Genomic DNA, 16,351 nt, shown 5'->3' on the forward strand with positions numbered 1-16,351 from the left:
AATAATAGATATAATGAAGTGAATGCAGTTGCCCTTGAAATTCCTATAAAGATCCATGTGTTTAATACGGGACACGGCTCTTTGCGGCGAAAAAATCGCAAAAGAATAGGTTTTTTGAAAATGAGATTTTCTATATCTACAGCTGATATTCCTTTAATTCACTAAGTTTCGAATCTCAGGGAAAAGTATTTCGTCCGCAATATCAATTTATAACATCACTGTGAGCTGAATTCCGCGCAAAAACAGCCCTTTTTATCGTGGTGCGTAGCTCTTTTTCTATGCACGCGATTGCAGCCATCTTGGTGTCGTTGGAAAGAGGAGCCTTCCTTCTTTCATTTCCCGCCAAAAGGGACTCCGTCGGTTCCCCAGTGACGTTGAAATCTGGGGAGAAAAAGAAGTCCGAACGCGCAATCCGATTCATTGACTAGCGCACGTGACCAAAAACGCGTGCTGTGGTTGGCTGCGCAAGGTTCCCGTCATCTGCTCCACTCCGCAGGCGACGCGACGACATGTCTTGTTGTTCTCAGTCGTACGTTTGTGACAAGCGTGGAACTATGTCCAATCCACCGGGGAAGTTCGCCACGAGGCACAAGTTCGGCAGAAAGAAGAAGCGATCAGCTTATAACTTTCAGAAGCGCTCTGTTCCTTCGGAAAACATTGAGAATAGCCCGCCGCCAACCGCAAATGATGCCCAAGCCGCGGACGATGCTGAAGTAGGCCTAGCCAGCTCACCAACGAGTGAAATTGTTACGGACAGCGGCCGCGTTCGGCGTGACACTGCACTGTTGCAACGTGCGGATTCGCTGCAGAGGGATATGAATGCCAAAAGAAAACTTCAAGTCCTTGCTTCAACGCCAGCAACAAAACGGAAGTTGGATTCCCTCACTCACGCCGACGACGTTGTGGCTGCACCAGTCGATGTGGAGGTAGGCTTCGCTATCGTTAGTTTGGACTCCGTGAACGGACTGATGTCATTTGTGAAGTGCAAGGTGTGCGGCAGTAGCGTGACAGTAGGCAAACGCGAATGAGAATATGGCCTTGCCATAAAGATTGTTATCGCGTGCGCGTGTTGCTGTGATATTGTGTCGGCGGGGAGCTCGCCCCGCGTGAACGGTAACCAGAAGTGCAACCCGGTCGTTGGGAACGTTCTTGCTGCGCACGCGATGCAAGCCACCGGGAATCATCGAACGGTGCTGAACGATGTTTTTGCCACAATGAACATCTCCCACTGTGGTCTTCACACGAAAACGTGGCAGCGGTATGTGAAAAGGAAGTCGGCACCCGCGGCGGCACTTGCTGCCGAGAAGCAGACAGCACTGTGCGTGCAATCGGTTCGGCAACTGTACGACGAATTGGAGCTTGGAAATCCGGGAAATATTGCCATGTCATACGACGGTTCCTGGATGACGCGCGGCCACTCGTCTCACATTGGCGTAGGCACCGTCATAGAGCTGTTTACGGGGCTAGTCATCGACTATGTGGTGCTCAGCAACTTCTGCGCTGGTTGTGAGCGTGGGCCAAAGGATAATGATCCGAGTTATAAAGCTTGGAAGGAGAGCCATGCCTGTCAGAAAAACCAAGAAGGCCGGCGAAATGGAAGTTGAAACTGCCCTCATCCTTTTCCAGAGGTCACTGCAACGGCATAACCTGAGGTACACCACCGTACTCTCGGATGGCGACAGTCGCGCTTTCCTTGCGCTGCAGGAAGCCAGAGTATATGGATACATTTCAGTGGAAAAGGAAGACTGTACAAACCATGTACAGAAACGTATGGGCACAAGCTTGCGAAACCTTATCGCAAAGCATAAGGGACCTGGATTGGAGAGCCTTGGTGGTAAAGGCAAACTCACTAACGACTTAGTCGCGAAGCTGTCACGATAATATGGCTGGGCCCTGAAGACTCACAAGGGTTATATGCAGGGAATGAAAAGGGCTGTGATAACCACTTATTACGCACAACATCAAATGACTTGGTATCGGACCACAGCTATTGTCCACCAGGACCAAGCTCGTGGTGCCGGCAAAATGGAGCAAGTGCTAAGGGCGAGGCAGCCCCTAAGCACTGCTGCAATTTGCCTTCTCATGTCTGTGAAGCCCTGTCACCAATATATGAGCGCCTGTCGGATGAAAAGCTCCTTGAGCGGTGCCTACGGGGCAGTACTCAGAACAGCAACGAGTCTCTCCACTCCCTGATATGGGCACTCGCTCCAAAGGAACAGCATGCTTCACTGTTCACCGTGCAAGCCGCAGTAGCTGAGGCAGTCATGAAATTCAATGCTGGCTGTGAGACGACCCCTGCAGCAATATTGAAAGAGCTGCACCTTAACCCTGGAATACGAAGCATGAAACGCATGGTGGAGAAGGACTGCCGTCGAGCAGTTGCATCTGCAAAAAAGCGCAAGACCACTACAGTCATGCAGAATTCTTTCAGGAAACGCCATTTGGGTGGCCGTAGTCAAAGTGACTACATTCCTGGTGGCTTTTAGCCACTTTCACTGCGAAATAGTGCACAATTTTTTCTGCACTTTTGATTAAAAGTGACTTCATTTCTTTTTTCTCGTTTTCTCGAAACACCAATTTTTGACTTCTTGCTGATTTGCAGCAATGATATCTCTGCCTTCAAGGCAGGTAGAGGCATAATTTTTGTTGTGGCTCGTAGCTGAGTGTACAAAGCACACAGGGGTAGGAACAGATTTTTGAATTTATGCTTTAAAATTTTTCAGTTCTGCTTTAGATCAGACAATAGGGCACCCACAATTGGAACAGCGAAGATTGAATTGCTATAAGATTACTAATATTTAATATATCAAAAAAGTATTCCTACCATTGTGTTTCTTATGTTTTCTAGTACCTAGGCATGTGCCAATATGAATTTTTGTAGTGCAGTTCTTTTTCTATTGTTTCCACAAACAATGGCCAATGAATTCCATTTATCTTCAGAACTAAATGGCCTATTGGAAAAATAATTACGTATTTGAAATCAGCACAAAAATCTTAACAAGACTGGAACGTTTCATTAATATTGATGGAAAAAGATGATGAACAATAATTTAATAGCAGTGTCCCCCCTTAACTCTTTCGGGACCGCGGTCCGGATATCGTGCAAAAATGCACGATCGAATTGCGCGCGCTCTCAAACGCAAAATTTTCGCGGTGGAACCCGTGTCGCCATCTAGTGGGGTAGTTTCACATCTCTAGTTTTTGTTTTTGTGCAATTCGCCTCTCTCGCGGCAGGCGGCGACGTAGGAGAGATTTTAATCTTGGCCGCGGCGGCGGCGGAGATTGAGAAGCATGGCGTCGACATCGCGTCAGGCCGCGCAAAGAAAGAAGCGTCTGTCGCGCGATTCAGCTGCTTCAACTGCGGATTTTTCCGATACAACGAGTAGCGAAGAGTCCGAAGATGAATTCTCGAGCTCTGATTTCAGTTCAGAGAGTGATTCAGCGTCGCAATCACCTGGACCGTCAACAAGTGTCCGAAGGTGAGTATTTAGTTTCGCTTTCCGCCCGCTCTTGAGTACTTACGCGGGATCACTATATGTTCTCAATTTTTTTCTGTGTTTGGTAGGGTTTCCACAACCTACGGGAACGACGTCCTGCCCCTGCGGCAGAAGCGTATTCAGTTTTCTCCCAAGCGGGAACCTGGTGTGCATCTGACCGAAGATGTGGGTGTGGCACTCCGAAGCACCACAAAGAGATTTCTCACCGCCCTGGACTTCTTTTTCCTTTTTTTCTCGGCCGATGTTATCCAGACTGTTTGCGACAACACCAATAAATATGCCTACACGAAGATCTTGGAGAAGCCCACTCATGCCCGTCCCGATGGGTCTTGGGAAGAGGTCACTACAAGTGAAATGAGAAAGTTCATTGGCCTCATAATCTACATGGGCATCTTGAAAGCACCGCGAATCAAGCTTTACTGGAATGTGGGAAGCATCTATAGTGGTCTGCCGCCACGAATTATGCCGCGGCGTCGCTTCATAGCACTGCTTGCGATGCTACATGTCGCTGACTTGGACGATGCAACTCAGATGTCAAAAGGAAAGCTTCGCTTCGTGTGGTGGCTTCTGCAGCACATGAATAAAGTGTCGGCAAAGCTATTTCAGCCTCATCGAGACCTCTCTGTGGATGAGCGTATGGTGAAGTCGAAAGGGAGATCAGGGATACGGCAGTACATCAAGGATAAAGTGACCAAGTGGGGCTATAAGCTTTGGGTTCTTGCAGACCCGGTCACCGGGTATACAGTGCAGTTTGCTGTATACACAGGCAAGCGCGAGCAGCCAGGGCCCCACGGGTTGGCTTTCGATGTAGTTTGCCAGCTGTGTGCAGAACACTTTGATCAGGGCTACAAAATTTTTATGGATAATTTTTACACCTCGACACACCTGTTCAGTCACCTCCTCGATCGGAAAACATTGGCTTGCGGCACTACGTGAAAAGACCGCCGCGGATTCCCTGTTGAATTGAAAGACATGCGCTGGGAAAAGAAAGCTCAACGAGGTGAAATTAGATGGTTGCGCGACCAAGAAATTCTCTATCTTCAATGGAAAGACCGACGCGTAGTGAACATGATGAGCACGATGCACACAGCCAACGAAACAGTCACTGCAAAAAGAAGACAAAGAAGGGGAAGTACCTGGACCCAAATTTCTATCCCAAAGCCTTTGCTAATTCACGAATACAATTCTGGAATGATTGGAGTAGACAAATCAGATCAAATGATTGGCTACTACAATGTACTGATGCGCAGTGTCCGCTGGTGGAAGACTCTCTTCTTCCACTGCATCGACATAGCATGCGTGAATAGTTTCATACTATTCCAAGAATATAGGAAATTACATCCAGACGTCCCTGAGCTGGCCAGAAATGCTTCCTTTGACCATTTAGCTTTCAGGGAGGAACTGGTGCAACAGCTTCTTCATCTTGAAGGAGCCAAGCAAACTCGTGCTCCTCCACCACCACCTGCAAAGCCTCCACTTCACAAGCCCCAAAAAGTGGAGAGACGCAAAAATTGTAAACTTTGCTATCGACAAACCAAGAATGAGGTCAAGACTACTGTTTTCTGCAGTGACTGCAACGCACATTTGTGCTTCAATGCTGCGCGGAACTGCTTCCTTGAGTGGCACAGAGAGGGTGCACAGAAGTGAGGGGTGAACAGTGGTGTGAGAAATCACACACACAAAAAAAAATGTACATAAGCCTGCAAAGTTTTTTTGCCTCAAAGTTGTCATAGAGGTATTTTAGCACATTTTGTATATTCTGGAATTTTTTTAGTGCTGCTTTTTACTTTCATATGCAACAATTTCCAACTTTCTTTTGTTTACTTGAAAAAAAAATTTTGCATATTGAGATTTTTTTTTCTGTTATGTATATTATTTAGTCATTTCAATTTTTCTACAATAAAAGTCCAATCACTTAGCTTCATTTTGATGCATATGTCAACAAGATAGCGCAAAAATTTCATTGAATAAAAAAATATTTTCTAGCAAGTATCAGAATTGCCTTCTTTTGGGCGGTCCCGAAAGAGTTAAAACCTAATTTTAATGAAGCGAAATTGTCCTGCCAATGGATATCATGAACTAGATTACCGTATTTACTCGCATAATGATCGCACTCGCGTGATGATCGCACCCCTGAATTTTGTCGTCAAAATTCGATTTTTTTTATTTCCCTTGTAATGATCGCACCCTGAACTTGCCGCAGCGATATGTCGTGTGCCGAGTCTAGCTAATAATGATCGCGCTTACCATCTGTCGAATGCTACACGAACGACTCGTCTGCACGAACCAAACATTCTTAAGTAGATGCCTCATTTCATTACTTTCATCACTTTCCGCACTTCCATGGTAAAAAGACGTGCAACCAAACTTGCCTTTATTATGGGTAGGCTTTATAATGGTTGTGGTCAACAGAAACAAAAAAGGCACCTTTCGATTCTTGTCATCTGCACTCGTGAGCACGCAACAAATCGCGTGCGGCAATGATAGTAGCCACGTTTACACTGATACGTTAAAAGTGTACCCTATTCATACGCCGACGCTTGTAACACAGCTAAGATATTCGCCTACCCTTAGCGGAAACGTGCCGTGTTAGGATAGTAGTGAAGACAGATGCCGCAGTTTCCGCAGCACGCCGGCCCATCTCTGTTTCTGTCCCCTCAAAGCGGACATGGCTACGTTATTGCCGCAAACTTGCCGATATTAACGATATTATTCATCACTGATACGGAAGAAACTGTTTCAATGCACGTAATGTACTCACGAGAAGAAAAAAAAAGATCGCGTTCGGCGCGTTCGGCTTGCTCCGCCGGCCGCCATTTTTGTTTTGGTGTCCCGCACCCGCATCCCGCAGCAAAGGCGGGAGGAAAAACATTTTTTTTTTCTCGCCGGAAATTTAACCCGCGTAATGATCGCACCCCTGAATTTGCGTCAATTTTTCTGACAAAAAAGTGCGATCATTATGCGAGTAAATACGGTAGTCTCCGAAACCAAAAATTACCCGACCGTCGCCCACCAAGTACATCGCTTTCTGGGGGGGTTGGGTGCTTGTTTGCCTCGGCAGCAGTTCAAGATCGCTGTGTCAAATATGCCACTGAGCAATGCTGGTCTCTCTAGGACTTGGAACGATAATCGATTGGAATCATCAATTGCCCGACGTAGTTGCTCTTACTGGCACCAAAAAATTTAATGAGCTTAGCGATGCATTGCCTTGGCAAAGTGCATTTGTTTGTTTATTTAGGAAAGTAAGGGCAGTCTTAATTCCAGACTTTAGGCAGTACTAGGCAATACATTGGCAGTGAGGCAATACAGAACATTTAGGTTTATAAAAGGAACAAGGTGAAATGTCGAGCTAACAAGATGCAGTGGAGGAAGGATCATCCGTTCAGAACAAAAGCGTGAATGAGATATAAACTAATACGAAGTAATATAATGCAGTCAGCATCTGTTAATTTGACTCTGACGGGACTGATGAAATTGAGCGAATTATACAATTTGCAATTGGTCGAAATGAACAAAATGCAGAAAAAATGCCAAAGTGCACCGCTGATTCATTTGGAATTATTTGCCCTACTCTAACACCGCCCCGAATCAAAGCGCTTACATTTTTATGTGTCCTAAGTAATAAACTAATGTAGAAATCTAACATGCACACGATTTTTAGCAATAAAGATTAATGCACAATGGCGGCCCGTGCCCTAAGGTCACCTTTGCCGCACACTTTTCTTTAAAATTCAGCTTTGGCACCATACGTTTGTGTTGTATGTTAAAGCATGCAAATTTTGCGAAGGTGGTTTGGTTTCATGTCCAATTGCACCGGGCAGGCAATTTTCGGCTCAATTTTGTTATTAAAAAAAAGCGCATGTTAGAATCCAGTAAATACTGTAAACAAACATTGCGAACTATGGTTATTGCTTGCAAGTCATCCTAGGGTGGGCAGAAAATAGGCCGTTTCAATGAGAGATGACATGTGTTCAATGCATTCACTGTCTGCTAAGCTCCACTGGGACAGGTGCTCCCATTAAAAGGGGTCGCTATTGGGGTTAATGTAGCGGTCGGGCCCATGTGTGCTGACTGGGCAAGTTTTAATGATCTGTCAAAGGTCGGTTTTAGCATCTAAATAGCGAAAGTTTGAGCCCATAGAAGTGCATGGGTGCCGGGGGGGACCTTCGGCTGTGATCTAATTAACCGGAGTTGAATTAACAAAAGTCTGCTATACTACAGCAGTAGTAAATATCACTTATATAGTACACTGAGCAGTGAAAAAATAGCTATCATACAGAAACCTAACGTTGAATACCATGTGAAACAACTGCATAAGATTATACTGAGAGACAAAAGCAGCGGCAAATACTATCTAAAAAGATAATAATGCCGAACACAATAGAGCACAAGTACACGAGAGCATGTCAGGTTACAAAAGTGACGACAAATCCAGTCATGAATGAAATAGTCACTTTATGTACAAGATCAGAACAAATCACAACTTAAAATAAAACAAAAGAGCAGTGCCACTGAAATAGTGCAAGCAAAACACGAGCGAGAAAAAAAGGAATACCTGTGTCACGGTCGTTCATCACATACGTCTGTGTGCAATCAAGTGAACGTCAGAGATTCACGGACAGACGTGAACCAACATTTATCAAAGATATTAGAAGTGAAACAAAACAAGCAGTAAACACATAGTACAGAACAAAAGTCACTAAAACAAACATATGTCTACATTAAGTCCTACGTGCAGCATTCAAGAAAGGAGTGAAAACGTCTCACATATTCAGTTCCAATGGTGACGACTATCGGCGGTAGAACTATCGTGACAGTTCTAGTTGGAGGAAAGCCAAGGCACGATGACTCATGTGGGAGGCAAGCCAAGGTACGATGACGACACCGGTCGTCAGATGAGGCAGGCGACGGGCCCCGGCTGCATTACCGTGCACTTGAACGGGTGTCAGGCAGGTGGCTTGCACCGCCACACTTGCACATGCCACCTCGAGCAAGAGGCGGCCTCAAAGCAAGGGCCTTGGTTAGGCCTCAATTAAGCCTCATCCTGGATACAGCCTTACACTGGTCCGACATGGTCCGTGCTACGAGCAGGCAACAGCCAGGCTTGCTTCAGACGGTGCCACACCAGGTGCCACTCTGCGTTGGCACCAACAGGCAGGCACGTCCTCAGGGCAGCAGGAGCTCCCGGAACAGCGCACTAGTCCTGCATCTTCCAAAACCACGAGCGTGCCTTGCCTGCTCGTTCGGCACCTGCCTCTTCTTCCTTTTCCCATTTTCAATTTTCTCGATGTCGCCAAGCACGCAAGCTGTCTTTGGCTCGCCTTCTTCTGGTTCTTCTTTCTTTATCCTTTTTGACACAAAATTCAAAACCCTCGCAAGTTCTCACAAAATCCACGTACACACAAATGAAATAAAATTAAGTCCTTGCACTACAACCTGTATACATTAGTATAGCAAAAGTGTTGGGTTACCTTTTTAGGGTAGGACGAATGCGTTTTGCAGTGGCTGATAGGGTTGATGTACTTACTTTTGCCTATTGCTAACTTACCGGGATATGCCAGATAAAATAGCCTCTAGATCCGTCAAGTTTGTAACATTTCCAAGTTTGCACTTTGCAAAAGAGCTGATAGAGATATGTTGCATTGGTAGATGTTAAACAGCCTTTCTCTGTTTAACTATGTTCACTTGTGTGCGCAGGCCCCAAGCAACTGATGCACATTCCAGTATTGGTATTACATTCGCCGATCATTTATTCGGACCTCACAGGGACTGCGGAAATGTCCGAATAAACAGGTTTCCGAAAAAGCAGATTAAGAAAAAAAAAAAAAGAAATCCTTTATTTCCACGCTTTTATTCGGGCTCGGCAGTGGGTTTGAAGAAATCGTGGTGCGTCATTGCACGCTGTTCCGTTTACGTGCAGTCAAATAAGCCTGAATCTCGGAGAGGGTCGTACGGTCACTATAGGCGGCTGAAAGCAGTCACTGCTTGTACATGCTCCGCATGCGACGGCAGCGTAGCACATGGTCCGTCATCTTCCGACTTGGAGTCATCGTCCGGCGGTACAGCAGAAACCTGAGAAATCTTGCCCTTGTCGAGTTCTGCACATGTCAGTACAAGAGTGTCAGCACCTGTGAAACTGTAAAATGAGACTGTGTCCAGAATCGCAATGCAACTGTCGGCGCCATTAGACACTTGACGTGATGTTTCCGTATGCCGTGTTGGATCACCGTAACCTCCACACATCCCACAAAGCAAACACCACCATGCCGTCACGCTGACACCAGTCGCACAAACGAAAAATGTGGCCTACTCGCAGCGTGGTGCATGAAGAAAGAAACAAATCAGCTGCTGGATTGTGTTGACATGGCTTACTAAGCTGAGACTGGAACTGCTGTGGCCACGAACCAGGCAGAAACGATGATGATGAGCGGGGATTCGCAGTAGCGCCACTTTGTGGGGCAGCAAGGAGGCTCCGTTCAAAACAAAAATGGCGTTCAGCAAGTCGAACCGTGCACCGGTCAGAGTCGGTGCATGGTGCTCTCGATCGAGTTAGCTCAAGGAGTATCCGAAAAATCAGACGAGAGGTTTCAAGGTGTCCGAACTTTCGGCAGTCGTTATACATTATGGTCTATGGGGAGAATGGCGGTGCCGCGAAGCAGACCGAATAATCGAGCATGTCCGAATTTTTGAGTCTGAAAAATCAGTCGGCGACTGTACATACATTTTATGGGCCATTTTATAGTTCATGGGTTGCTTTAGCTAGCGTCCTTCCCACGGTGTACGAATATTATGAGAGGTGTGCGAACGGCGACGCCTCACTGTGCTGAGGGCGCGCCGACAACTTGCGTGCGCTTCTGCCATCCTCCGAGTGACGGCGCTTTATGTTCGGGGGCCGCCAGCTCGTTCTAAAGGGTGAGGCCTCATCGACATCACAGCATCGTTCGCGTTCGTCGCACGCAGTTGCGAGCACTTCTATGCTTTGCGCTGGTATACGTGTGTCGCTTCTGCATGGTTTCTTGTGATGTGAAATGTTTTGCAAACCTGTTGACCCATTTATTTCTCACCATGACAACAAGCGCGAACGAGACCAAACCAACCAAACAAGTGCGAGTGGCGCGAGCAGACAACAGTACAAAATGAGTGGTCGGGCGGGTCCGCACAACACCAGTTTCCCGTTCACATGTCACCGAAGGGGCCGCTCTCATTGGTCTCCACGTATTGTGGCTCGCGCCTTCCATCTCCCGCTCTGCGTTTGCTCTTTCATCTTTCGCTGTGTTCATTCGCTTGTGGCCCCCCACACGATGCGCGCCGTCTTACGGAAACTGCCCGAAGTGCATGCAAGACGTGCATGCTGGAACGGGCGGTGTTCACATACCTCTCATACTATTCGTACGCCGTGGTCCTTCCTAAGTATCCCAAGTTTTCTCGAAGCCCTTTTTTCAGTATATGCCATGCGTTTATTCCTTGTTAAATCAGATGTGATGACAAGGCTTAAGTATGTATGTGCTGAAATAAAAGACAAGTAATGATTGCCCAGTTTGTACTGGATTTTTAAGGGGCCTTTTTTACGAGTTACAGTCATCTCTACTGTTATTCCTGGGTCCCAACTTGCTCCATCCAAGAGACAGCTTCATTCCCGAATACTCAGTGTATTTTTCGTGCTTGTTAGACATTATCGCATTGGTGGATGTGTTTTCAGCAAAGGTAGGCGACTATTTTGGTTGCATTTACGATTTTAAGGAGAATTAGATTTTTTCATGATTACAACTTTTCAAAATAACAAACGATTTTTAGTGGTCTCTTGAGATTCGTTGCATCGAGATTTGACTATATCTCTCTTGCAGCAGTAAAAAATGAAGCAAGGGCCCGTAGACATTTGGTTTGTAGGTTTTCTTATTTCTGTAAACTTTAAGTAGACTACTGAAGCAACAGATCAAACAAATAACTGCTGTAGCCTTGAATAATTCTCAAAGTCACGTGTTTCGGTGAGTGACATTTCAGTAATGCGAATTACCTTAGGCTTACTTTACGTGCAGCCAGGAGCACGGCAAGAAGGGCACACACCATTTGGTGTGAAATCTCATCTCTTCGTGTGGCACACAGCGGGTGCAGTACTTTGCAGGTCGTCAGCAAACACACACACCGCGTCTGCTGCTCTTGTCCTTTAAGAAAGGCCAGGCCTGGTAAGGGGCCCTGCTTCGATCCATGCTAATGAAAAATCATTTTTTAATTATTGGTTCTAGCTTGATAAGCAGCTTACGGTGTGAAATGCGATCAAATGCATTTTCAGAGTCTTAAAACTAAGATGTGGCTCTGTTTGTCTAAACCAATGGCACGGTTGTGAGCAGTTCCAAGTAGTTGCGTAGTTGTCATTAGCATGTCGAAACCCATGCTGTTTACTGTTGATTGTTTTTATTTTTATTTATTTATTACATACTGCAGACCACAACAGGCTCCTAGCAGGACAGGCACCGAGTCTGTATCCACCGAGTCTGTATTTTTGGAGTCCAAAAAATCTGTTGGTGATGGCATTGTTTATAACGAGTTTAGGCGCTGGCTTTTACTTCTCAAAGATACCTCCGAAATTTGGCCGGAGACGAAGAAAGAAACTTTTTTAAGTGCACATTCTGGTAGCGATTTTTAGCACCAGCAATGCTATCTTTCAGCTGTGATCTCAACACAGAATTCTAATCATTGGCCGATGCTACATTTAGTTGCTAATATTTTTGTTTTGCTTTTTTTTCAGTCTTCGTCCCAAGCATACCATCTCTGTGGTTATCCGGGGGCTTGTGCTCAGTTATTTTCCACTCGTGCGGTACAAAGGCCTGTATGCATTTAATGAGAGGTTTCTTGAAAAAAATCCACAGGTAGTGAACCAAACGCTCATCTGACTCAGAGAGAGAGAGACAAAGTATTAAAATGAGCTGTCTAGCATATCCAGAATATTAACATCACCTATAGGCTTATTAACATCAAGGATATAGGCAAATTTGATTGACATTTACTTCACAGGCATAGTTTAATTGTATTCTAATATATTCAGTCTCATGGTCCACTACGCCCTCGAAGACATGGATACCGTCAAATCTCGATATAACAAGTCACACTGGACAGCTGAAAGTAGTTCGTTATTCTGAAAGGTTGTTATAGTGAAAGCCCCAAAATTAACCATTTCGCCCATGAACTCATCAGTTCATAATATGTCAATACTTGAGTTATCCACGGAAACATTGATGTTAGTTCTAGGTGTCACGCACAACCGAAGCACCATAAGTGACGCACGCAAAGCAGACGCTGAGAAAAATATTGACAGAAAGGAAGCTCCATGTTGCATCCAAGGTGCAATGTTTGTTGTTGTTTGTATGTTTTTCACATTCTTTGCCGTGGACACTGCAAGTGTCACTCGAGGCGGACACCTCAACTATTCCAAAATGCAAGCGTGCATAGACCACACCGTCCATAAATTGCAAAGTGCGACCGTGTGGCATCCCTGCAAGTACAGAGCTTACAATTCTCTGCACGCATAGCTAGTACAGCCGCAGAAAGAAGCGTGAAAGAATGAGGCGTGCGTAGAAAGAATGGCAAAAGAAGGAAGAGAATGCGCTTCTGTTGCTAGGCGATACTTGCTTGGGCGGAGCATGTGCTCTCAAAACATTTGTTAGGCGGCCAAACGTGGTCGCCCGATAAAGATAAGGAGACGTGTCAATATTCTCCGTGCACAGACGCGGTAGCGCTGCAGAAGTTGCGGGGCACCTTTTCATTGCGGGGGGTGCTGTTCTCATCATGACGATTGCATTCATGACGTAATGCAGAGCTTCTGCCACTGTTGGGCCTGAATCGCCCATGCTATTATTTTCCGTGTCGTCCTCATCACTGTCGCTGGCCGGCACTTCGTCAACAACAGAGGCAATGATGCCGAAAAGTCGAACCTCGTAGCCGACATCTCTTCACGGTCGCAGCAGTGCTGCTGAGCAACTTCTTCGCATTCCAAATGCCACACACCGTAGTCAACAGTAGATCCCTGTCACGTGCCATCGCCAACTTCTTCGTGTCACATTCGATAGCACGAGTGATGTCAAATTTTTCTTCTATGCTGAGCACCCAGCATCTTTTTTATCCGAACTTCAGCAAGATGCGAGTCCTCGCTTGCGCGACGCCATAACGCTCTCTGGCACGGCACCGAAATGATGTTGATGTTGATGAGGCTTCATGAGCAAACGCACAGGGCACTTGGAGGTCGTTGTGCCGATCTCTGAGGCTTGTTGTTCTGCCGGGCCGCCCGATGGAGACGACGCATTGCCATGCTTCCGCGACGAAAAGTGGAAACACTACGTGTCAACCGGTATGTACGCAATAAGCTGGTACAGTTTATGTGGATACAAAATACATTATGTTCAATGGCCACTGAGTCGAGGATTTGACTTTACTACTTTTAAAACGAAACTATTGTTTAAGCGGATACGGTTTAACGAGGTTTTACAGTACTAGGATTTCACTCTAGGTTCTTCTGATTGAGAAGAAATCTAGGACAGATTGTTTGGCACTTTGAATGCGGGTATGTACCTTCACCAGTTGCGGTAAATCATGAAACAATAGAATGTCAAGAAAAGGTTCAGCATCACTTCAGAGCACAGAGAGAAAATTGCTGGCCCAGTTCACATGGGGAACTTTAATGTCGCCAAGAAGCATCATATTACAGGATTGATTTCTAAAAGTAAATAGGAAGTTACTAAGACCTTTGTAAAAGATTTTGTTGGAACTCGGAGGGGCCAATAGAAACCTCCAATTCTCAAAACACATTCGTCCATGGTGACTTTGATGATGATGCATTCAATTCCTGTGATGTCAGGCAGTCTCAATACCTGTAACGACTGATTGAATACGAACGCAACTCCACCATCCCCTGAATCTCTCATTTCTGTGGATGCAGAAATTACAGAAATTATAACCCAGGGGTACAATTTCAAAGTCACCAATGTTGGTGTTTAACCATGTTTCAGTTAGCAGTCGAACCTGGCTATATTGAACTCGCCAAAAAAACGCTTATCAGTTCGATATAGGGAATAATTCGATATTAGCCTGCTAAGGAATTGGACGTCATAAAAGCACATACCATTTATAAGATCACTTTATTGATGAAACTAGCTTAGTTTTGCATGAAATAGTCCTGTATTTTCTTCTGCTTGGGCAATTTCGCTGCCTGCGACAGCACGCACTTCTCCACATTGTCTAAAGAGTCAGAGCAGCTGTGGCCGCAACCTTTCACCTTTGCGCAGAAATGCCGAACTAGTGTGAGTGCACCAATCACCTCGGAGGATGTGGGCAAAGGACCATCGTTGCTTTCCTCAATGTGCCCACTTTCACTTGTGCTCGGTATAATGTCGGCAATGTAGTCCTCGTTTTCGGGCTCTGCTGGGTTCAGAACACAGTCATCTGTATTCACAAACTCATCGACCGTTGATTTGTCAATGGCTTCCGGAAATTCTGACAGGTTGCTCTAAACTTCAGCAACATCTGCAACGGCGTCATCATACTCATCAGAATTTAGTCATCACTGGGCACGCAGAAGCGGGCATGTCTGAAGCAGTTTTGGATGAACCACTTGTACACGGCCGTGCGTACTCGTCGGGGTGCCCCGGGCACCGGGTACAGAGTTTGTCCGCTTTAGGCCTAATCTGCCCCAATTCTTCAAGATCGTGTGAAGAGTGCTTCTTGAAATCTTTTACGCTGCGGGGACATCCGAATTCTCACCGCGTTCGACTCGATTTATGATGTTGGGCTTCACAGCAAAAGGCAAATTCTGCTGCTTGATCACGGCAACACAGCGGGAGAAGGCCCACAAGGCGCAAACACAATGACTCAGAAAAGCAGCGAGACAACTTGCACTTGCGCCATCTTGCACAGTGAGGGCACAAGAGCAGCATCTGATTGGCTGTCTGAGCAAGCGCTGCGGGCAGGCCAGGATCATTTTTTGCAGGGGGGTGTCGACGGCTCGTTCGAGGCAGCGCGGTCATGATAGGGAGAGCGGTTGGATGGAGCCACGGCGGCAGGGAAACCCAGTAGCGCGTGGGAAAGCCAACTTCTGGGGGCACTTTTGCACTGCTTGACCTTCAATATATTGGGAGTCACTGCTATTTTTGTTCGATGAAAGCGTAATTTTGCTATATGTACTATTCTAACTATACTGTGTTCAGAAATTGTTCGATATACAGAATAATTCGATGTAGACGGGTTCGATATAGTTGTGTTCGACTGTACTATAATTTACGTTTTGTGCCATGACAATACTCTCTAAGTCAGTGGTCGTATTAACAATGCTGCGAGCATTTACATTCAAGCAAGTGAAACATGTTGCACCACTGTTCTTTGGTCATCCCGTCCGCCTCGCTCTGCCACGGTCCCTCACCACTGGTGCTCTTGACATTTGTTCATCATCCCATACAAACAATTCATTTTCAACCCTAGTCTTATCATACGCAAGCTTAACTTTCCTTCCCGATTTGCACAGCTCAGCGGCACCATCCTAAAGCTGCCTGGTGGTAGTGAAAAAGTCTTCAGACGTAGACATATGCATTCCTTTTAGTTTGAAAAAGTTTTTGAGTATGCTTATTTCTTGATGATGGTCAAACAATCTCAGTATCACAGGGTGAGGTTTGTTTGGTAGACGATTGGTTTTCGATTGGTTGTTTGGTTTGATTGGACGATCGGTTGTTTGGTTGGCGATTTGGTTGATGTTTGGTTTCCACCAAACGCACATCTAAGTTGAAGGAAAAAACCAGTCACAAAACACAAAGGACAAGAAGAGAGGTTCACACCACAACGACTGTTGGCGTGAACCACCAGTCAACTGATTG

The 16,351-nt window shown here is 45.9% G+C and overlaps 1 protein-coding gene and 1 pseudogene across 2 annotated transcripts in view; both read left to right on the top strand.

Annotated features, from left to right (window-relative positions):
• Positions 1 to 16,351, top strand: part of d4 (double PHD fingers d4) — a 196,824-nt gene that overhangs the window by 109,267 nt on the left and 71,206 nt on the right. The gene's annotated exons all lie outside the window — the stretch shown is intronic.
• Positions 1,215 to 5,241, top strand: LOC140219436 (piggyBac transposable element-derived protein 4-like; annotated as a pseudogene).

Source organism: Dermacentor andersoni, chromosome 7 (assembly GCF_023375885.2).
Source record: "Dermacentor andersoni chromosome 7, qqDerAnde1_hic_scaffold, whole genome shotgun sequence".
Classification (NCBI taxonomy): Eukaryota; Metazoa; Arthropoda; class Arachnida; order Ixodida; family Ixodidae; genus Dermacentor; species Dermacentor andersoni.